Source organism: Neoarius graeffei, chromosome 19 (genome assembly GCF_027579695.1).
Source record: "Neoarius graeffei isolate fNeoGra1 chromosome 19, fNeoGra1.pri, whole genome shotgun sequence".
Lineage (NCBI taxonomy): Eukaryota > Metazoa > Chordata > Actinopteri > Siluriformes > Ariidae > Neoarius > Neoarius graeffei.
The window spans coordinates 12863204-12886696 of NC_083587.1; the positions used below are offsets into that span (position 1 = coordinate 12863204).

General features: G+C 40.9%; 1 protein-coding gene across 4 annotated transcripts in view; it reads left to right on the plus strand.

Moving 5' to 3' along the window:
* Positions 1-1792: 1792 nt before the first annotated feature.
* Positions 1793-23493, plus strand: part of stag1b (STAG1 cohesin complex component b) — a 66834-nt gene continuing 45133 nt past the window's right edge. For 3 of the 4 annotated variants that reach the window (XM_060899659.1, XM_060899658.1, XM_060899657.1), the window contains exon 1: positions 1793-1946. The gene's annotated coding sequence lies outside the window, so the exon portion shown is untranslated. Of the gene's footprint in view, positions 1947-5067; positions 5234-23493 lie in introns of all 4 variants that reach the window. The other variant, XM_060899660.1, reaches the window with a different exon arrangement.

The following is a 23493-nucleotide window of genomic DNA, read 5'->3' on the forward strand; positions in this document are numbered from 1 at the left end:
GATTTTCGATCTTAAACAGTGAAACAATTTATCATTGCGTCATAGGCTAAAAATAATAATGAATATCAATAACTAAAAAAGTAATATACTTAGAATAATATTATGTGAAATTAAATCACATGTAATGTTCATAATAATGAACATTATATGTGTTTAATTTCACATATTATTATTTCACATAATAAATCTTAATGTATTAGTATAAATGTTATTTGCATCGAGGTTATTGCATTGAGGTTATAAGTAACACTTTCACCTCATGTTAAATGAGTGAAATAGTCTTGTATTAATTAATTTATGAATTTTTCATGTCTGAGTCTCCTCTTAGATCTGCACATTTCTGAAGATTATGCAACTTTTTTTTTGGGGGGGGGGGTGAGATTTTAGACTTTTTTCCTACAAATTCTTTATATTGTTATATTTTGACGTTTAGAGGTTAATTTAAAAAAAAAAACCTTTTATGAGCAGGAAATCCATGATGTCTAAAGTGTGCATGTATATGTAGTAATATTATTTACTATGTATTATTTATTTTTTTTATTTAATTAATCCTAACCCTTTTCTTCATGCAATTGTTTTTCACTATTTATTATTCACTATTAAATTGTCGATAGTGTTTAGAGATTATAAAGATGGAATTAAGAAACAGAATGGTTTTGTTAATCTCATCTCATTATCTCTAGCCGCTTTATCCTTCTACAGGGTCGCAGGCAAGCTGGAGCCTATCCCAGCTGACTATGGGCGAAAGGCGGGGTGACCCTGGACAAGTCGCCAGGTCATCACAGGGCTGACACATAGATACAGACAACCATTCACACTCACACCTACGGTCAATTTAGAGCCACCAGTTAACCTAACCTGCATGTCTTTGGACTGTGGGGGAAACCGGAGCAAACCCACGCGGACACGGGGAGAACATGCAAACTCCACACAGAAAGGCCCTCGCCGGCCCCGGGGCTCGAACCCAGGACCTTCTTGCTGTGAGGCGACAGCGCTAACCACTACACCACCGTGCCGCCGGTTTTGTTAATATTCTCCTGAAATAAGTTGGAAAGTGAAACAAATGCAATATAAAGCAGAATAAATTATTAATGTCCCAGCGTTAGATACAGATGCATCTCAAATATGCACTAAAATGTGATGAACTTGATGTGAGGTTTATTTTAAGTCAAGTTTATTTGTACAACACTTTTAACAACAGACATTGTTGCAAAGCAGCATTACAGAAAAATAAAGACTTTAGACATATGAACTAATATATGTATCCTTAATAAATGTATCCTTAATAAATCCCTGATGATCAAGCCTGAGGTGACGGTGGTGAGGAAAAACTCCCTCAGACTTCTTGAGGAAGAAACTCTGAGAGGAACCAGACTCAAAAGGGAACCCATCCTCATCTTTGTGTTAACAGATAGCGTGATTATAAATGGCTCGCTTCTATAACTGTGTCCTATAGAGTCACAAAGTATAACTGTGAAACCAGGCAATTCATTATAGTTTTAACGTGAAGCCTGTTTTGTGGAAGTTATCAACTGTTCACTGATGGAGACTTGAGTGTAAAACTGTTCATGACAACTGCAGTCTACTGCAGTGTATTTTACTCTTTTTCTCTGTAATTCTAGAAGATTCTTTGTTTATTATTAAAGCAGAGCCTGGACTTTATTTTAAAGTTTCACTTTTTTCCCTCCATCTCTGCACTCTGCCCCTGGAGGGAGCGCGGCACTTCTTCGTTTGTCCACCAGGAGGCGCGCTGAGATCAGAGTGTGCTCGCGCCATTTCGCAGAGCTGAGTGCCACCAGATGGCAGTTTAGGATTGCTTCTCTGGTGAAAGGCGCGGTTCCGCTTGAGGTCTAAATTAGTATATAAAACATAAAGTATTCTGTCATTATATTGACCCAATTATCGCAAGGGCACGTTACGGAGATTTCTTTTGTGGCAGGCAGGAGGTAAGTTTGCGTGAGTTTTGAACCTTTGCCGAGATCTTTGTGAGGTGAGGGCGCGCTAGCTGAAGCTAAGCAGCTCGTATCAAAGATGGAGGACGCGCTGAGAGACTGAGAGTGGGGGAGGGGAGCGCGCGCGCCTCTCTATGGCCACCACAGATGATCATCCTGTATGTGTGTGTTAGTAATAAACACACCTCAGTTAGCGTGTTTTTAAAACACTGAGGAAGTGGACTGGCTTTTTCGTAGCTCCCCCACCCCTTTTGTATGTGTGCGCATGTTTGGCTATTTTAAAATTTTTTTTGTATTATTATTATTATTCTTCGTACTCGGCTGTGTGAGGCGCGTTGCTAAACCGCTTGCCTCAGTGCACTATTGTGATTGTGACTGTGATTATGCTAAGCTAACTGGAGTCTCGCGCTACATATCGATTCGCCGCTTCTTCTTTTTTTTTCCTCCTCAGTGTTTAACATGTTCTCTCTGTAACGCTAATGTGAGGTATTATCGTGCAGCACAGTGCTGAGGCCTGCTCACACATTCACTTTGGCCATGCAATAGAGTTTAGGATTAATTATAATAAACGCTCCGGATTTACAGTAGTGGCTTTTTTTTTTTTTTAATAAATCGTTAGCTGTATTTCAGGAGTTTGATCCGAACTCGCTAATCCACTCACTGTGTCGTCTCACACACATCAACATACATTTGGGCGCCAACTTTAGAAGTGCCTCAGCCGCTTTTCACATGGACATGCTGAATAAATTAATCAAGAATAAACAGGTTGTTATTGCCCTTTCTCATCCTCATAAAATAACACCGGCTCTCAGTTTTAGCAGGTTTTATTTTAATCGGTGTTTTCAATCACAGTTGGAGTTAAACTGGGCTGGATGTTTCTCAGATTTCTTCACTTAGTCCTGAACGCCTTTAACAGCCTTTATTCGTTTCTCTCTCGTTTGTCTGTTTGTTTGTTTTATAGCTATGATAAATGTGCTTTTGTGGGTTCCCTGGTCCGCAGATTAATATTATAATGTATTTAAGTAACTTTTCCTTGTTGACAAGCAGATTAGTTGAAACTGTCACACAGAATCAAATGTTTGTGTATGAAAAGTGGCCCTTTAACTTCAGATAAAGACTTTACTTTCACTTTGTGTTGGAGTTCATAAAGAGGACAGAACATCTGACACCTTAAACACTTGTAGAGAATCACAATTCAGAAATAAAGGACTTCCTGAATAAGTGTTTATTCTTGTTTTTTTCAGTCTGTTATAATATGTAAAAACCTTTTTACAATCACTGCCTAATGCATGAGACAAAAACAACCAATTCTCACAATTATTACTGTTTAACCCTGTTTTTAGTACTGAGAGTATGGAGGTATAATTAATATAAAATGAGTTTTAAAAAGTCTAATTTCAGATGTTTGTACTGATGTTCAGGCCCAGTAATGGAATATTTTACTACTCATTCACAGAACTAAAATTTAATTTAAAAAAGTATAATGGTCCCACAGAGCTTTCTCAAAGTGCTTGCTATTTTATAATATCTATTGCGTTCAGTATGCGAGTGTTTAAAACATCTACCACACACAGTTTACCATTTATCCAGAAAGAGCTCATTTTTGTAAAATTCTGATTTCACTTAATTTTTCCAACTTGAGTGTAGTTATATGAAAGCTCCATCTCTGACTGTGTGGAGAACATTTTTGGAGAGCGTTATCTGCCCTGATCATCAGTGCAGGTGAGGTGAGTTGTATTCGCAGGTATGAGGAGTGTGTAAGAGAGTCATTTTGCTGTTTCAGTGTGAGATAAGAGCAGACTGTCTCCATGACTGAGGGATGGATCCATTAAGAGGGAGTAATTGTGTTTGGAGTGATGAATGCTCTCTTCTGTCCTGTAGGAAAGTGCTGATTGATTGTAGTGTGATGGTGTGTTGAAGGTTTTATAAAGCAGGATTTACTTATCTGGCTAAATTAATCTGGGACTCAGTTGGTAACAGGATTTGTCTTGTATTTATTCTCCTACTGATTATCCTGGAGACAGCTTATTGAAGTATGGAAGAAAAAAAACCCACTTCATAAATATCAGTTTGTCTCAAGTAACAGGTTAATGTAAATTGCAGAAAATCTTCTCGTTTTTAAATGCCTTTATCAGAGGATTAAAACAGCCAGGTAGTGCTGAGTTAGCATGTAATTCTTAAACTTTTTAGTGTCTGATCTGTGTTGTTTTGGGCAGGTCTGATGGAACACACTTCACTGTATATGTAATGGTTCACTGTAATGAACCATTCTCTAGCTGTGCAGGTTTGTTTTCCTGCCAGTTGAACTGCATTTGCAATACTTTTTTTTGTTTGTTTGTTTCTTGTTGGGGTGTCTTTTGGTTTTTGAACACTGCGCTTGTCTTTGCAGTATCAGCATCTATAGTAATTCATTTTTGTCACAGTGTAGTATGTCCTTATAATTTTGCTTTAAAAAACGACAGTCTCTGCTTAACTTTGCTTGAAAGTGCATGTACCCAGATAATTCTTTGGCTTTACTTCATCAGCATACAGAAACCGGTGGCGTTTTGGAACAGGTTAGCTTCCTGTTTTAGCATTTCTTCAGCGTGGCTTTTGTATCTTCCAGGCTGAAATCCAATTTTATATGCAGCTGCATCTCTGTCCTTGGCTCTGTTCCCTTGGGAGAAGCCACGAGAGTAAATACCTTAATTAGAGCACAGTGTGGCAACAAAACACACACCTACTAATGTTGCTCATCGTAGGCGTATTGCTTTTGCAGCAAGTTCCTGTGAACTTCCGTGGAAAAACTTCATTTTTTCCCTTCTTTTTCTGTTGAGATGTAAAACGGTGATTTAACGTGCATGTTCGGAGGGCTGGAGTTTTACTTCTGTTTCACATCCTTTAATTTAAAAGCAGACTGAAAGCTTTCTTCATTCGCAGATACAATTTTCAAATAATTTTATTATACTATATTCATCTCAATATTGCCAGGAACATTTGCACTGTTTGTTCACATGCATAATCATTTTTCTTTCACTTATTCGGATGCATGACCTGCAATTCCACAAGGCCGGGTGTTACCATGGCAACAGCTCCCTGTAGGTCACATGATTCGTGTTCTTATTTTCATTGGCAGTGACACGAGAATCGATGAACGCAGCTCGCTAGGCGCATGAAAAGACAAGGAGTGAGCAGCCCCGCCTTTGTAGTGACTGAATATTTTGAATTAAAGACGTTGCAGTATGGAGGGCCCCCCCCCATCCATCATGATCATTTGGACTGCAGGAGCACAGCTATTAAAGGTGTGCCTACAGACAGTTAAAGGTGTCTACAATAACTCTTACATTTCACTTCTCAGGAGCTTCACAGCAGCTACAGAGGAACTCACTAATGTTACAGTCCAGAATTCTGATCATGGAGTGATAATCCTGTGTTTAGTTTACACAGTGGTCTTGAACTCAACCGTTTGTTTACTTTTTTTGTGCTTTATAGCTAATTAAAAAAAGAATATTGATAGTGATGTCATGACATACATCTGTCAATATTGTCACACAACTGCCTGTTGTGTAAATTTACACAAACTCTACACTTTTCTATTTCACGTGTATGATTAAAAGCAGATTGTGTAAGAATGAATATTGGTCGTATTGTAGAAAAGGTGAAATAACGTCTGGTGTGTGTGTACTTGCTACATACTGAGGACCATAAAATGTGTTTTAACAACAGTGTGAGGGCGTTTTTGGTAAGTGAGGACATTTTGGCTGGTCCTCACTTAGGCTGTTTGAGGGATTTTTTTTTTTTTTTTAATTTAAGGATTAGGTTAAGGTTATGGTTAGGCATTTAGTAGTGATGTGCGAACATATTCACAAGTAAGCGAAGTAAACTTCATATCTTCACACTGCTGTATAATGTTTATTATATGGACATAGTCACAAAAAATACGCACGTTAATCAAAAGAATTTTAATTTTGAATCGGTTCACCATTTTGACAATGTGCATCTAGTCAATGGGAAAACACTGGGAATGACGTCATCAGAGTGAAATATAGGAAATTGTCACTCAGCTCTGTGATGTATTTCATATGAAAAATGCAGGTTTTTCAACATAAGATAAACTTGACATCTTCAAGCCAGCGTGTTATTCTCTTTTTATTATATTCTTATTACATTTCTTTTTATTACATTCACAAAGTACTCAAATTTTTCAAAATAGTTCGTCAGTTTCCTCATGACTGACATCTACTTGCAGCACTTAACAAAAGAACATGTGAAAATGATCTGTGTGTGGCCCGGAGCAGCTGGCCAGCAGTTTATCTCGAGTAACTGTAGTTTTATAGGTTTGATCATGTTTTCTCAGAGTAACCTCAGACTGAGAGTCTTTTTCACCCAGCCAATTCATTAATTTACAGTAGAACATGATATTTCTTGATGCGAAAATGTAAAGTATTTTTGTGAAATCCTTGGGTTTGGAAATCTAGCAATCAGTTTCAAGCATTTCTTCATAAATATGTGTTCCTCAGGTTTGATGTTCTCTTATTTAAAACTGAAATTAAATGTTGAGTTCAGCTCCAGAGTGCCATAAACTCATTTCTTTTAAATGATTGTTATAAGGGGTGGGTGTATGGATGGATGTCGTCAACTACAGGAAGGGCTTAACATTTTCAAGCTCATTAAATCGACTTGCAGTAATGGTCTGTTTTTCGCAGGGCTCTTAATCAGTCTTTAAGCACTTCTGTGATGTTTTTATTTGTATTTTTTTATTATCTGTAGATAATCCAGGGATCCACGTTATTTGTTGATATTAGAAGAAAATACAGAGCTTGGCTTATTTAGGAAAGATCTTTTTGTGATTATTATTATTATTTTTTTTTTTAAACGAGATTTGGATTAAAAGCAAATCTGTGCATGGGTTTAAATGCTGATGCTTTTCAAGACATTCAGAAAGTGTGTGTGTGTGTGGAGAGCTGTTGATTGCACTGATACTGTGAGACTGATTTTGATCTATAATGCATTGCTATTGGCAGTAATGCGGTGAGTATTTTAGTCTGACTCCAGGCAATTTTCAAGCCAATCTTTATCATGGATCATTAGAGAGAATTAATTGTGTATGATCCAGAGATTGTGTGCGCGTGCAGGCGTGGGTGCGGATAGATGTGTGTACAACCCTGATTCCAAAAAAGTTGTGATGGGTGCGTTTACTACTGTGTTACATCACCTTTTCTTTTAACAACACTCGGTAAGCGTTTGGGAACTGAGGACACTATGACTAAAGTCTTCAAAGTGAAATTCTTTCCCATTCTTGCTTGATCTACAATTTCAGTTGCTCAGCAGTCCAGGGTCACTGTTGTCATATTTTGCACTTTTGTTCTGAAACCACGCTGTTGTAACGCGTGCAGAATGTGGCTTGGTGTTGTCTGACTGGAATGAACAGGGACATCCCTGAAAAAGATGTCTTCTGGATGGCAACATGTTGCTCCAAAACCTGTATGTACCTTTCATCAGCCTTCATAGATGTGCAAGTTACCCCTGCCATGGGCACTAAAACACCACCACAGATGCTGGCTTTTGAACTTTGTGCTGGTAACAATACAGATGGTCCTTTTTCTCTTTAGCCCAGAGGACACAATGTCCATGATTTCCAAAAACAATGCGAAATGTGGACTCGTCAGACCACTGTGCACTTTTCCACTTTGTGTCAGTCCGTCTCAAATGAGTTCGGGCCCAGAGACTTCAGCAGTATTTCTGGATGGTGATGTTTGGCTTTCTCTTTGCATGGCAGAAGCAGCGATGACCTGTGCTTACTGACAGCAGTTTTCCAGAGTATTCCTGAGACCATGTAGTAATGTTCTTTATGCAGTCTTATTGGTTTTTAAGGCAGTGCTGCGTGAGGAAAGGCTGTAGCCTGCTCAACGACGTTCTGAAAACTCAGGACTCATTGGGAGAATGTTGAGCAAAATCCGCAAAAACATGATACAGTAGCTTTGAAAACATGTGGAGTGTCAGGGAGAACGTGCTGTAAATAATAAATACAACATTAAATACATAATCACAGTCAATAAAATAGTTGCAGGCATTCAAGTGTTGGTTTTTGTCCTTGCTGATTACGTGCAGAGATTTTTCTGGATTCTCTGAATCTTTTGATATGGATTGTTGATGGTGAAATCCCTAGATTCCTTGTAGTTGTACATTGAGAAGTTCTTAAACTGTTGGACTAATTGCCCATGCAGGTTTTTCACAAAGTGGTGAACCACGCTCCATCCTTACTTGTGAATGACTGAGCCTTTCCAATTGTCAATGAACCTGGTTACCTGTAGAATGTTCCAAACACGTGGTTTTTTTTTTTTTTTTAGCTTCCTAAACCTTCCCAGTCTTTTTTTTTTTTTTTGACCCTGTCCCAACTACTTTGGAAAGTGTTGCAGGCATCAAATTCAGAATAAATGTATATTTTCAAAAAGTAAAGTTTGTTTGAGCACTGAATACAAGGACAATTATATTGGGTCGAAAGGATTTGGAAATCATTATATTGTTTTTTACATAGTGTGAACTTTTGGAAATGGGGTTGTGCAGGTGTGTGCGCGAGCACGCAGAGGTGGCTGGGGTTGAATATTCACACAACATTATTGGGAAAATGAGGAATGGATGTGTTGGTGTAATAACTCTAATGCTGGGATCAGGTTATATGAATTCAGGCTGATTTTTCACACAATTTTGTCATGGCCCATAAATTTCCTGCATTGGGCCTGAATATGAATGTTGGGAATGACAAACAGGCCTTATAGCGTAACATAATTGAACAGTGATGTGGCTTCTGGAACACCATACCACACCCCAAAGAAAAGTCTAGCATATCGTGGCTTTTACTTTTCTCACCTTGTTTGACAGTGTGTTCCTTGACATTGATCAATTGGAGGACAGAGTGCTCTTTGGCATAGATATACAAACATGATAGAGAGAGAGTAGGTGGAACACCCAAAAAAAAAAGTGTTTTGTTGAGCTGTGGCGACAATACTCCTGCCGTTTGACATTTCCTTGAGAGAGTACCATGACAGAATGCAAGTACAAAACAAATGCAGTCAGTTAGCTTCATGTGTTTCCTTCACCCTCCCTAATTGGTAGTTTTTGTGTGATGGGAAAAGCTGTCCAATGGGTGAGAATTGGCCAAATTGGGGGAGGGGGATTCTTTAGGGAAATTTTTTTGTTGAATGATAATTCTGATTCTTTTAATTAAGCTACTAGTTGCACTTTGTTTTCACTACATCACCCTGAGGGCTAATGTTTCCCAGAAATTGCTCCCTGTGACATGTTTTTGATGGCTTTGATTCTGCTTAAATTTGGCACAGAATTTCACTTCATACAGGCTATTCCTTTATAACAGAAAATAACAACATGGCTTTAATAGTTGAGTGTTATATTTTATTTAAGCTGCATTGGATGTGAAATGCATGAGTACAGGATGATCCATCAACATTTTGTTTTCCTTTTTCTAATCTATTTTTGAATAGAAGACACGAAGAAAAGCTGTAAAACCTCCATTTTGATTTCATGAACATGTTAACTATATATAGCAGTGTTGGTTTAAGTCAGCAGCCAGTAGATAGTCCTGGCTTTTTCCCCACTTGTAACCAAAATCTGTAATTTTACAGAAATTAATTTTGAAAATGGGTTTAATAAGGTGATTGATGGAGCCTGTGTGTTCTCAGTATGGTGTTCATGGCTGTATGCTATGTGGTGTACTTGTATTTGGCCATTCAGACATCTCGAGCTGGAATTCATCTCTCAGGGAAAATCTCAGCCCTCATTCTATCAATCATGAGCTGCTCAGGAACGTCGCGGTTCAGTGTCCTACTGAGGAAGGTGATGAAGTTAAGTGTCTGGGTGTTCACTGCGAGTTTGAGTTACCTGTCCTATAGTTTTATGACCGAGATCTGTCTTTAGTTCCAAACTCCATTCCAGTTAGAACCAAATACAAAATGCCAGGTCCTGGACCCCCTTAAAAATTAGAATTTCAGTTCTGCTTATCAGTTCTGTGATAATCATTTTATTATTGCAAACAAAGGCTACATATCTGCAAGGACGTACGTAACTATCGACATGGTTACGTGATGCAACTGCGTGTCCATTTGTTTAGATACAAGCTGATGGCACAATACACATGGCTAATGACAACAGTGCAGAAGATGAACTGCGGTAAATAGTGTTTCTCTAAACCGCAGCCTCATTTCATTTGGCTCATGTGAACTTTGGAGGTGGGTGTAATATTGAGATGGCCTGTAGAACACTACTGCTCAACGTTTTAACGTGATCCAGAATTCACAGCACATCTGCAGTATAGCGACTACCATTGGACAGCACACACACGAGCTCCCCTTAGTGTGTGGGTTTTTTTTGTTGTGTTTTTGTGGGGGGTAAAACATGGCCATGATTTTATATAATTCATTCCCACAAAATCTGAATGACTATCACGGTATTCATTTCTTTATTGTATTTAAATTGTGGGCACATTTAAATTGATAGAACGAATTGTTAAAATATGGCCGTGATCCCCCCCCCCCCATTTTTCTTTTTGTGTCCTGAACAGGGCTCTGAACTTTAACTGAAACCAACACATGGATACTGTTTCTTCCCCATTTGTTATTTTATTATAACAAATATAATTAATGCATGTTCAGTCTTGATTTATTAATCTTTATATGTTGATGTTGCCATAAACTTTGACAATTCCACTGAAAATGATTTAAAATGACAGCTGAAAATAGAATTGTACACCTTATAAATCCTGACTGACTTCTTTTTTTTTTGGTAGTAAACTCTAGCAGGCTTCTTCTCCAACTCTTGCCTCAACATCTCTGTGATTATGGAATGTCGCTATCTGGCGAATAGCTTAGAGCCAGAAACAGGAAATGTTTATATCCCAATTAGCTAATCCTGTTTCTTATTAAAGCAACTGGTATCCAGTAAAACATTATACAAAGGAATGTATTCATTAAAAAAACGCACACATTTATAAACAATATAATAGATGTTATCTAACACGTTTGAATAATTTATTTTTATACAAGCATCCTATTCTAATTTCAGAGCCAAGATTATTGGTGTTAGTTCATCGTTCAGTAAAATTTATAGATATATTTTTAAATTTATATATTCTATATAAATATTTACACATTATATAAGAAAAGTGTGCAAAAAATATATATTTTTATTTTTTTTACATTTTGGAATCTAATTAGCGAATCAATAAGAACCAGGACCAATGGGCAGAATCGGGATCAATAAAATTCGAGCAATACCGAACCCCAGCTGCTGTTCATTGTAATGGCCAGTTTAATTCTACAAGATAGAAAAGTATGCAATCTTTTTTTATTCTCACAGACTGTCAATAAACAGTGTTGATGTAAACTATAAAATATCAATAAAAATGATAAAGCATCCCTCAATCAGTGATTGAGAGAATTGTGGATTTAAACACGAGTTGTGCTTCGAGCCTCTCATACTGCTGAATGCAGATGGGTTACAACACTTCAGAAATGCTTTGTCAGAATTCACTTGGTTTATAATTAATCGAATTGAATTTAATTAATCATTCAAAGCCCCCCCCCCCCCCCCCCCCCCCCCAAGTAAAACTTGTTTCAAAACATTTTGTCCGTGTTATATTCTGTTTATTATTTCTACAGTCAAACACAGAACTCTCCTGTTGTGGGATTACCCCCCCCCCCCCCCCCCAAGCTGACTTCAGGCCTCCTGGAGGACATGCGCGCCTTGTGTGCAAGTATAAACACTTCAACTTGCGTGAGCATTGGTGCCGTACCAACAGCGTAGATTCTACGCAGAAGTATAAATCAGCTTAACAGTCTTACTGTTAGAAAGTGTCTCATCTCTTCACCTTTTGTGTGCAGCAGAGGTTTGTTTATTTCCCATCTGACCTCTCTGTCTGAGCAGAGCAGTAATGTTTAATTACACTGAGCTTAAAGAGCCAGGTTTTTATTTATTTATTTTAAAATGGAAATGGAGGGCTTTGCAGTTGTACTCACAAAAAACAACCATGCATACAGCAAAGAGCTTAAAGAGATGTTCTGGAATATTTGTATTTAAAAGTATTTTTAGACTTCCATAGTCATACGGCATACCTCTCAGTTCTGAGGAGTGGTGAGTGTGAGACGCAGAGGGAGGGGGAGAGAGAGAGAAACACCTTTGCTGCTGTGCCATGTGATGAGTGAGAGAAGTGAGATCAGCAGAGTGTTGCGGTGTATTGTGGTGTGTTCATGTGTTGACGTACTGTTGTGGGTGTGTTAGGGCGTACTGTCGTGGGTTGCGGTGTACTGTAGTGTGTTACAGGTGTACTGTTGCGTTACAGGTTGTTACAGGTCTACTGTCGTGGGTTGCAGAGGGTGTCACGGTGTACTGTCGTGGGTAGGCCTGTCACGATAACTAATTTTGTTGGATGATATTGTCTCATAAATTATTGTGATAAACGATATTGTTGACTTCTTTTCAAGACAATTTTATGCCACTAGTAAAATAATAATAATGATCATGCAAATACACCCTTTCAAAAAACAGTAAACTTTTTAATTCAGTCAACTTATTCAATTCAACAGTGGAATGTAAAAAATATAAATAAATAACCTAAAGAAATAAAACCATCAAACAAAACCACTCTCAACAAAAACGATAAATAAAATACAATCTATGGCTCTTAAAAATTGCACTTAAGTAAATATTAACTTGGCAGAAGGGTAATAAAAAGACATTCTTTTCTTCACAGGCAACAATTCTGCCAATCCAGTTTCTCAAAGATTAGTACCCAGATAAACAAACTTTAGCTCAGCATTCAACACAATCATTCCTCAGCAGCTCATTCATAAACTGGACCAGCTGGGACTCAACACCTCCCTGTGCAACTGGCTGCTGTTATGCTAATACCATCATACAGGCCGCTGGTTAAAGTCACCAAACCAGCTACAAAACAGATACGTGTGTGGCCAGAGGGGTCCTCAGAGGCACTCCAGGACTGTTTTTCCACCATTGACTGGAGCATGTTCAGACAGGCGGCCACCTACAGCAACATCACAGATCTCCAGGAGTACACGGAGACCGTCACTGCCTACATGAGGAAGTGCATGGATGACGTTACGGTCACCAGAACCATCTCCATTTGGGCCAATCAGAAGCCATGGCTGACGGGAAGTCCATAGGCTCCTGTGGGCTTGGAACACCGCCTTCAGAGCTGGGGACGAGGTGGGCCTGAGGACACCTAGGCCAATCTGTCATGAGGCATCAGGGTGGCCAAGAGACAGTATTCTAGGCACATTGCTGACCATTTCAATGACAGCAGAGACACCAGGAACCTGTGGCGGGGGATTCAGACCATCACAGACTACAAGCTCTCGCCGCAGACCTGTGACAACTCCATGTCTCTGCTGAATCAGTTGAACGACTTCTTCGCTCACTTTGAAGCAGACAACAGCACCACAGCACAGAAGATCCCACCACCTCCCGGCGACCACGTGTTGACGCTGTCCCCAGACAGCGTGAGGAGAGCTCAGGACGACAAATGCACGAAAAGTCCCGGGTCCTGATAACATTCCTGGTCGTGTCCTGAGAGACTGTGCCGAGGAGCTCACAGATGTCTTTACAGACATCTTCAACATCTCGTTGAGCCAGGCTGTTGTCCCCATGTGCAGCGCTCGAAACTAACGGTGTCCCGATGTCCCGGGGACCATAAAAAATGTCATCGGGACACAAAATTATCATATCTGGGACAATCCCGGGACAATGGAAAAAAAAAATAGATCTAGAAAAAAAGTTCTACATTAATATTATTTACAAAGCCGTAACACATACGTAGACATTCACCTAATTTGTCAATTTTAATTTTAAAACGTTAACAGGGAAAAATACATAGTAGCTTCACTTTCGATGCACCTGCATCCGTAGGCTACAGAGCAGCGCAGTCTGTTCTAGAATCTTCGGCCGGAGTCCGCGTTATATGGACTTGGAATGGAATTGCTACCGCACACGCTGCGCCGACTCTTGCCAGAACAAAAATGCTGAAGTGGTTGAAGCGGACCGACCGCGGGGAAGAAACTGAAAGCCCAGACATAACGTCTCCGGGACCTTCAGGATCCAAAGTGTCATCGCCTGGTCTGCAGGCAACGCTAGCAACTGAATGAACTTAATGAACACTGTTAGACACGTTATAAAATACAACAGGAATGATGTGGATGATATTGACGGAAGATACCGTTCAACAGAATAAGTGAGTTTTCTTGGTGTCTTTCTAGTTCAGAAAGTTTAGTCAGTCAGCAGCACAACTAGGCTAGGACCTGGCACTATGCTGATGTTGCTAACATTTGCACCCGGCAGCGAAAGTTCATAAAATGGATAACGGAAAGTTCATAAAAATGGATAACGGAAAGTTCATAAAAATGGATAACGGTAATGGATAACGGAAAGTTCATAAAAATGGATAACGGTAATGGTGAAAATTATAAGTTGGCCTTATAAGTGCCAACAGATATTCAAGGTATAAGTAGATGAAATGAACATAAAAGGGGTCTTATTTTCAACTAAAGTGTACTGCAGATGTAGGGAGTTGAAACATTTTCTGAATGAGCTAGTTGGCCCCTTTAAATAAACGGGTATCTATTCATACAGTGAGATCGCCAAAGTTTAATAAACTGAAAATGCAATAACTGTAATTTTGAAGTAGATGATGTATACGACGTGTCACTTGTGTCTTGTGACTTATTGTAAAAATGATATAAAGGGTTCAAAATCGCATAGTTACAAATATAATAGTAACTTCATATGATAATATTAACCACTGGTTATTTCAGAGAGGAAAAAAATGGGGACACTATTGCTTCCATTCGGGACAATACAACACAGAATTCGGGACCACTGGGGGACACAAAGAAAAAAAGTTAATTTCGAGCCCTGCCCATGTGCCTCAAAACCACCACCTTCATCCTGGTCCCGAAGAAGCCGTCTCCCTCCTGCTTCAATGACTACCGCCCTGTCGCACTCACTCCCATCCTCATGAAGTGCTTCGAGCGGCTAGTCATGAGGCATATCAAGTCTGCCCCCCACCCTGGACCCTTTCCAGTTTGCATATCAGTCCAACCGTTCGACCGATGATGCCATCTCCACTGCCCTCCACTCAGCCCTCACCCACCTGGAGACAAAAGACTCATGTCAGAATGCTGTTCATAGACTTTAGCTCAGCATTCAACACAATCATTCCTCAGCAGCTCATTCATAAACTGGACCAGCTGGGACTCAACACCTCCCTGTGCAACTGGCTGCTGGACTTCCTGACGGGGAGACCACAGACTGTATGGGTCTGCAGCAACTCCTCCAGCACCATCACACTGAACACGGGGGGCCCCCCAAGGATGTGTGCTAAGCCCCCTCCTCTTCACTCTGTTGACCCACGACTGCACACCAACATCCAGCTCAAATCTCTTCATTAAGTTTGCGGATGACACGACTGTGGTGGGTCTCATCAACAATGGCGATGAGACAATCTACAGGAGTGAGGTGAGCCGCTTGGCCATGTGGTGCAAGGACGACAATCTCCGTCTGAACGTGGAGAAGACGAAGGAGATTGTTGTGGACTTCAGGAGAGAAAACACCCAGCATGTTCCACTATCTATCGATGGTGCTGCTCACCCTCTCCACTGCAGCACCAAAGTTTCTGGGTGTGCACATCTCTGAAGACCTGTCCTGGAGCAACAACACCGCATCATTGGCCAAAAAAGCCCAACAGCGTCTGTACTTCCTCCGCAAACTGAGGAGAGCAAGAGCCCCGGCCCCCATCATGCACACTTTCTACAGAGGCACCATTGAGAACATTCGGACCAGCTGCATCACTGTGTGGTACGGCGCCTGCACCGTGTCCTGCTGCAAGTCTCTGCAGCGCATCGTGAGAGCAGCTGAGAGGATCATTGGTGTGTCTCTCTCCCTTCTCTAACGGATATTTACAACCCCGATTCCAAAAAAGTTGGGACAAAGTACAAATTGTAAATAAAAACGGAATGCAATGATGTGGAAGTTTCAAAATTCCATATTTTATTCAGAATAGAACATAGATGACATATCAAATGTTTAAACTGAGAAAATGTATCATTTAAAGAGAAAAATTAGGTGATTTTAAATTTCATGACAACACATCTCAAAAAAGTTGGGACAAAGCCATGTTTACCACTGTGAGACATCCCCTTTTCTCTTTACAACTGTCTGTAAACGTCTGGGGACTGAGGAGACAAGTTGCTCAAGTTTAGGGATAGGAATGTTAACCCATTCTTGTCTAATGTAGGATTCTAGTTGCTCAACTGTCTTAGGTCTTTTTTGTCGTATCTTCCGTTGTATGATGCACCAAATGTTTTCTATGGGTGAAAGATCTGGACTGTAGCCTGGCCAGTTCAGTACCCGGACCCTTCTTCTACGCAGCCATAATGCTGTAATTGATGCAGTATGTGGTTTGGCATTGTCATGTTGGAAAATGCAAGGTCTTCCCTGAAAGAGACGTCGTCTGGATGGGAGCATATGTTGCTCTAGAACCTGGATATACCTTTCAGCATTGATGGTGTCTTTCCAGATGTGTAAGCTACCCATGCCACATGCACTAATGCAACCCCATACCATCAGAGATGCAGGCTTCTGAACTGAGCGCTGATAACAACTTGGGTCGTCCTTCTCCTCTTTAGTCCGAATGACACGGCGTCCCTGATTTCCATAAAGAACTTCAAATTTTGATTCGTTTGACCACAGAACAGTTTTCCACTTTGCCATAGTCCATTTTAAATGAGCCTTGGCCCAGAGAAAACGTCTGCGCTTCTGGATCATGTTTAGATACGGCTTCTTCTTTGAACTATAGAGTTTTAGCTGGCAACAGTGGATGGCACAGTGAAATGCGTTCACAGATAATGTTCTCTGGAAATATTCCTGAGCCCATTTTGTGATTTCCAATACAGAAGCATGCCTGTATGTGATGCAGTGCCATCTAAGGGCCTGAAGATCACGGGCACCCAGTATGGTTTTCTGGCCTTGACCCTTACGCACAGAGATTCTTCCAGATTCTCTGAATCTTTTGATGATGATATGCACTGTAGATGATATGTTCAAACTTTTTGCAATTTTACACTGTCGAACTCCTTTCTGATATTGCTCCACTATTTGTTGGCGCAGAATTAGGGGGATTGGTGATCCTCTTCCCATCTTTACTTCTGAGAGCCACTGCCACTTCAAGATGCTCTTTTTATACCCAGTCATGTTAATGACCTATTGCCAATTGACCTAATGAGTTGCAATTTGGTCCTCCAGCTGTTCCTTTTTTGTACCTTTAACTTTTCCAGCCTCTTATTGCCCCGTCCCAACTTTTTTGAGATGTGTTGCTGTCATGAAATTTCAAATGAGCCAATATTTGGCATGAAATTTCAAAAGGTCTCACTTTCGACATTTGATATGTTGTCTATGTTCTATTGTGAATACCATATCAGTTTTTGAGATTTGTAAATTATTGCATTCCATTTTTATTTACAATTTGTACTTTGTCCCAACTTTTTTGGAATTGGGGTTGTATAACTCCCGCCTCACCCGCAAAGCCATCAGGATTGCAGGTGACCCCACCCACCCATCTCACAGCCTCTTCAGTCTGCTGCCGTCGGGGAGGAGACTGCGGAGTCTCTGGGCCAAAACCAGCAGGCTCAAGAACAGTTTTGGTCACCAGGCAGTCAGGAGGCTCAACTCCCTCCCTGTTCTGCCCCTCCTCCCCCCCTCTGCCCGCTGCCACAGATCATGTCATCCTCACAGGGCCCCCCCCCCCCCCCCCCAACACACACACATGTACATGCGCATACATCTCATCGTTCATTAACGCACTGAACTCAGGGACCGCACATTTCACTTTACCTTGCTCATTTGCACTATTTCGCACTACCTCATCTTAACAGCTGCTAGTTTGTTTATACTGCTTATTTCATGTTTACCTGCCATACCTCAAGTGCCCTTGGCTGTTTGTTTATTTGAACCAATTTGTGTGCGTGTCTAATATATATATCACACACACACACACACACACACACACACACACGCGCACATATATATAATGTGTATGTATATATGAGTCTTTGTCTAGTTCATATCTAGTGTTTATACTGTTTATATTGTTTGTCTGAGTGTTTTGTCTATGTCTAGTTCCTATCTAGTGTTTATACTGTTTTTATATATATATATATATATATATATATATATATATATATATATATATATATATAAAATATATATATATATATATAAAATATATTAGAGAGATTCCAGGCTTATGGGGACATGAACTTATTTTTAAAAATTCACCTAAAACCATTTCTTTTTTTACCATCAGGTCACAAAACATGTAATCTTTAATGAATGATATGTTAAAAGATAACTTTAATTTTCTGAGATGTAATAAAAACATATTTATATGCCAAAGTCAGAACATAACAGAAGTGTTGTGGACATATATATTCTCAATTTTAACAATGTAGAATTACTTTTTGAAATATAGGAAGGTGATGTTTTAGCAAATATAATTAATAAACATGTGTAGTAGAATAAACATACACATTCTTTCAATAAGATTAACATGGTATATAGCTAGATTGTAATTAATTTGTAACAGACGCGAGATGGACAATCGTAACAGAAGTAATGTAACAGGCATCATTTTGGAACTCATAGGCTTGACTTTGGCATATAAATATGTTTTTATTACATCTCAGAAAATTAAAGTTATCTTTTAACATATCATTCATTAAAGATTACATGTTTTGTGACCTGATGGTAAAAAAAGAAATGGTTTTAGGTGAATAAGTTCATGTCCCCATTTCAGTACCCATAAGCGTGGAATCACTCATATAATTTTTTTTTTCCAATTATTCTATTTTTATTTTCATTTATTGCATTGCTTGTTTGCACTGTGGGTCAGAGAGGACTGAAATTTCATCTGTGCTGTATGTCGAGCATGTATAGCATATTTGACAAAGTTGACTTGACTTGACTTGAAAGTGCAAAGTAACAACGTATTGCCAGCTGTCATTTGGATAAAAGTAACAACAATTAGAATGAGAACATGTTGGCAAGGGTGTAGGTTTGGTAATAAAGGAATACTCCGGAGTGAAATGCTTTTTAGGTCTATTTTCACATTATTGGGAGTGCATACCAGGCTTTCGGCTAAACGGGGGAACAGGGGCGCTGCGCCCTCTTACTCTGTGTGCGCCCCCTTACCGACTCCGTGAAAACATCCCAGCAACACTACGTGACAATGTGTCTGATCATCAAATACGTTATAATTGCTCCAAAAATATTCCAATCATAGTAGATACACCGCCAGACGATGCAAAAACAATCCGAATTGGCGTTTTCCAGACTGAGGTGCCATGTTGTTTAGTTGTCGCGGCTGCTCTCGCGAGATTTGACATGGGTTACATACAAGGTCAGCTGACTTGTAGAGCAAGATTTCTCTTGACTGAATGACCTTTCACCCACCGGTGCGGGAGCTTTTGACAGAAGTAGTGCACGAGCTGTTTTTGTTGACACTTGGGCATTTAAAGATGTCATCCCGCAGCACGAAACGGAAGAAAGCCAAAGACTGTCCGGGGCAGAAGATTACTTCTTTCTTTTTCAATGTTGACAGACAATTTGTTACAATTTCCCTCTCAGATAGCCTCAGAATGTCCCATTGGAGCATTTTTCAAAGGCTTTGCACGGCGGGGGGGGACAACCGGCACCATCCCCCCCCCCCACACACACACACACACTTCGCTCCCTCGCCATGGTGAGCGCCCTCATACTAAATTTTTCTAGAAAAAACCCTGCATACGTTGAGTTGCTACCACAATCACGTCAATCGGATGTGTTTTGAGAATTCGTTTTTTGCGATTTCAACCGGAAGGTGCTAACACGGCAGTGCACGGGGCATGTCTTTTTGCTGATACAAAACGCTAGTTTTAAAACCATTGCAAAGCTCAAAACAACATGACAGTTCTATGGAAGTCAGTAGAGGGTTCCTAAAAACAAAACGAAGTGTCCCTAGCTCTGAAGTCAGGGGAGTGTAAAGTGGCCCCCCACACAGTGCAGCCTTCACCTCAGAGAAAGCCCGCTGGCATTGCTCCGTCCACTGGACCGGATCTGGTGCTCCCTTTTTAGTGAGATCAGTCAGCGGGCTGGTGTTGTCCAAATAATTAGGTATAAACCTACGATAGTAGCCAGCCAGCCCCAGGAACTGTCTCACCCCCTTTTTGGTCTTGGATCTCAGGCAGGCCGCAATCGCTGCTGTCTTTATTAATTTGGGGATGCACCTGCCCATTGCCCAAGTGGAAACCCAGATACCGTACTTCCACCCGCCCAATCGCACACTTCTTTGGGTTGGCTGTGAGACCGGCTTGCCTCAGCGACCTAAGGTGGTCTAAGTGCCGCGGCCAGTCATTACTGTAAATAATAATGTTGTCCAAGTTAGGGATGTTAACCGATGACCGTTTGACCGATGGTTGACCGAATCAACGTTAACCGGCTAATTTTTTTTTTTTTTGGTTGTTGGTTAAAAAAAAAAATCAATCATTTTGAAGCTGCCGATTTTGGAGCGGAGAACCTGGAATTCTGTGTGGTAAATGCTTGGCGCATGCCATGCGGTGTAAGGACGACAGCTGACAAATCAGAAACACCCATTCAGTCATGTCCCGCCCTCCCGCCCCAGTTGAAGACAGCTGCCACTCGGCGAAAGAAAAGTGTAGACACAGGCTTTTTAGCTTACAAATTACTATTGTTTTTTTTTTTTTAAATTATTATTAGAAGGCACATCGAGTTTAGTCCTGCCTTGGCCAGTGCATTCTGAAAGTATATTTCGGTCTGTAGCCAACAATGCATGTTATTGCAGAGCATATCTCCACACAAACTAAAGGCGCAGATGCTGACTTTTTCACGACTGAATCGTACAGATCCGATTTTTTTTGGGGGGCATTGGAGTGTCTGAATAATTTCATCAGAGTAAATTCTGTATTAAAATTACTAAATAAGCAAATGCCGTTACAGTCCATGAAACATAGGAAGTATAAGTATGAGAAGAAAACAGTAAATCAGCAAACTGCGCACATTTGCGCAGCTTCCGCAAAAACGTGCTCAGCTTTCTGATTTACTGTTTTCTTCTCATACTTGTACTTCCTATGTTTCATGGACTGTAACGGCATTTGCTTATTTAGTAATTTTAATACAGAATTTACTCTGATGAAATTATTCAGACACTCCAACGCCCCCCCTAAAAAAAGCACAATTCAGCCGTGAAAAAGGCGGCATCCGCCAAAAGGTGCGCCGTTTGCATCCCTGTTTAAACTCCTAGGTTAACCGACTTTAACCGGCTAATGAGGCTCGGTGGTCAGTCAAGATTTTTTTTTTTTAGTTTTCGCCATCCCTAGTCCAAGTAGGTGGCGTGGGGGCAGAGGACTCTATCCATAAGCCGCTGGAACGTAGCGGGCGCCCCAAACGGCCCAAAAGCAAGTGTGACGAACTGGTGTAAGCCAAACGGTGTGGAAAAAGCCGTTTTCTCTCGGGGTAGCAGCGTCAAGGGGATCTGCCAATATCCCTTTGTCAAATCCAGTGTCGAATAAAAACGAGCCGTGCCTAGTTGATCAAGTAACTCGTCAATACAAGGTAGACCCCGAAGCCGTTTGTTTTCAGGATAATGGCTGGCTGATGAAATTATTGGCTGGCTAGCTGACTCAGCCAAAACCTTAATGGCTGCTGCAGCCACCAAAATGTTTATGGCTACAAATGGCTGATACTGGACGTCACTGTGTGGCATATATCCGGGCGAACGGATCAAACAAATGGGGGGAATAAATAGCAAATTACCACAGGTCCCCTGGTCTTTTACTTCATTGTAAATATAAATCTAGCAAGATTGTAGTTCAATGCTAATAATAAGCTAATCTGGATTGTTCGAGGAAGGCATCTAGCTATCTACTCTCACTAGCAATGACCAGTGAAGGACTGGCAGCTATCTTACTATGATGAAAGTAGAGTGGTGGAGTACTTTTTTTTTTTTATCAATCTCGAAGTATGTGAAACAAACAAACAAAAAAAAATACCTTTACACTTTCCCTCAGCAGCGGCAAAGAATGCAGCCATCTCGTCAATATCGGAGTCGATTGATGCTCTGGGTGGGTTCCCGGGTTCCCCAGTGTATCGTGGTAACGGTGTGAGGGGCGGGAAGCCAGACAGGTAGTCACAACAGCAAGTTTGTGGTGGCTCTCTGTGCTGTGATATCAGTTCTAAATCTCTACAGTGTATGCCTATACGTCTCTATTGTGTTACTACTAGTGTGTACAGTTGATCATGTTTGTGTCACTTTTCTTGTAGCTCATGATGTGGATAAACCCATTATTTGATGTACACAATTCTTAGTGGCTCAGCCAAATTTTATTAGATAGCGGCTCAAATTGGCTTACAAAATTATTGGCTGGCGGCGGCTCAAATTCTAAATGGCGGTTTTAGCGGCGCCTGGCGGTGGCTTCGGGGTCTAATACAAGGCATTGGGTACGTGTCAAAGTCAACGCGGTGTCTAAATTTTCTATAGTCCACACAGAACTGGACCAACCTGTCGGTCTTGGGAACCAAGACCACCAGGCTGCTCCAGTTGCTGTGGGACTCCTCGACGATGCCCATTTCAAGCATGGCCTTGAGTTGTTCCTGAACCACCTTTTTTTTTTTTTTTTTTTTTTGTGTGTGTGTGTTCGGGCAGTCTGTAAGGGTGGCTGCGCACTACTACCCCCGGGGGCGTCTCAATGTGGTGCTCTATGAGGTGGGTGCCGCCGGGCAGCGGCAAGAACATGTCAGAAAATTCTGTTTGCAACTGGGCGACCTCCATGAGCTGGGTCGGGGAGAGGTGGTCTCCACAGAGGACCGGAGTGGTGGGTGATGTCAATTTTCTTTTTTTGAACCTCCGGCCCCAGCTCCGCCTTCTCCGGAACCACTGACACCAACGCCACAGGGACCTCCTCGTTCCAAAGTTTTAGGAGATTGAGGTGGTAAATCTGTAACGCCCCACCCCTGTCCGTTCGCCTCACCTCATAGTCAACGTCCCCGACTCGTCGTGTGACCTCAAAGGGTCCTTGCCACCTGGCGATCAATTTGGAGCTCGATGTGGGCAACAACACAAGTAATTTATCTCCCGGTGTGAATTCCCTAAGGCACGTGCCCCTGTCGTACAGACAGACTTGACGTTCTTGGGCCTGCCGCAAATTTTCCAGGGTTAGGTGCGTAAGTGTGTGGAGTTTGGCGCGCAGGTCGATAACATATTGAATTTCGTTTTTACTGGTTGAAGGTCCCTCCTCCCAATTTTCCTGTAGCACATCCAGGATGCCACGCGGCTTATGCCTGTATAATAATTTGAATGGGGAGAACCCCTTGGAGGCTTGCGGAACCTCTTGCACTGCGAATAACAGGGGCTCGAGCCATTTATACCAGTTGCGTGCGTCTTCGCTTACAAATTTTCTAATTGTTTTTGAGGGTGCGATTAAACCGT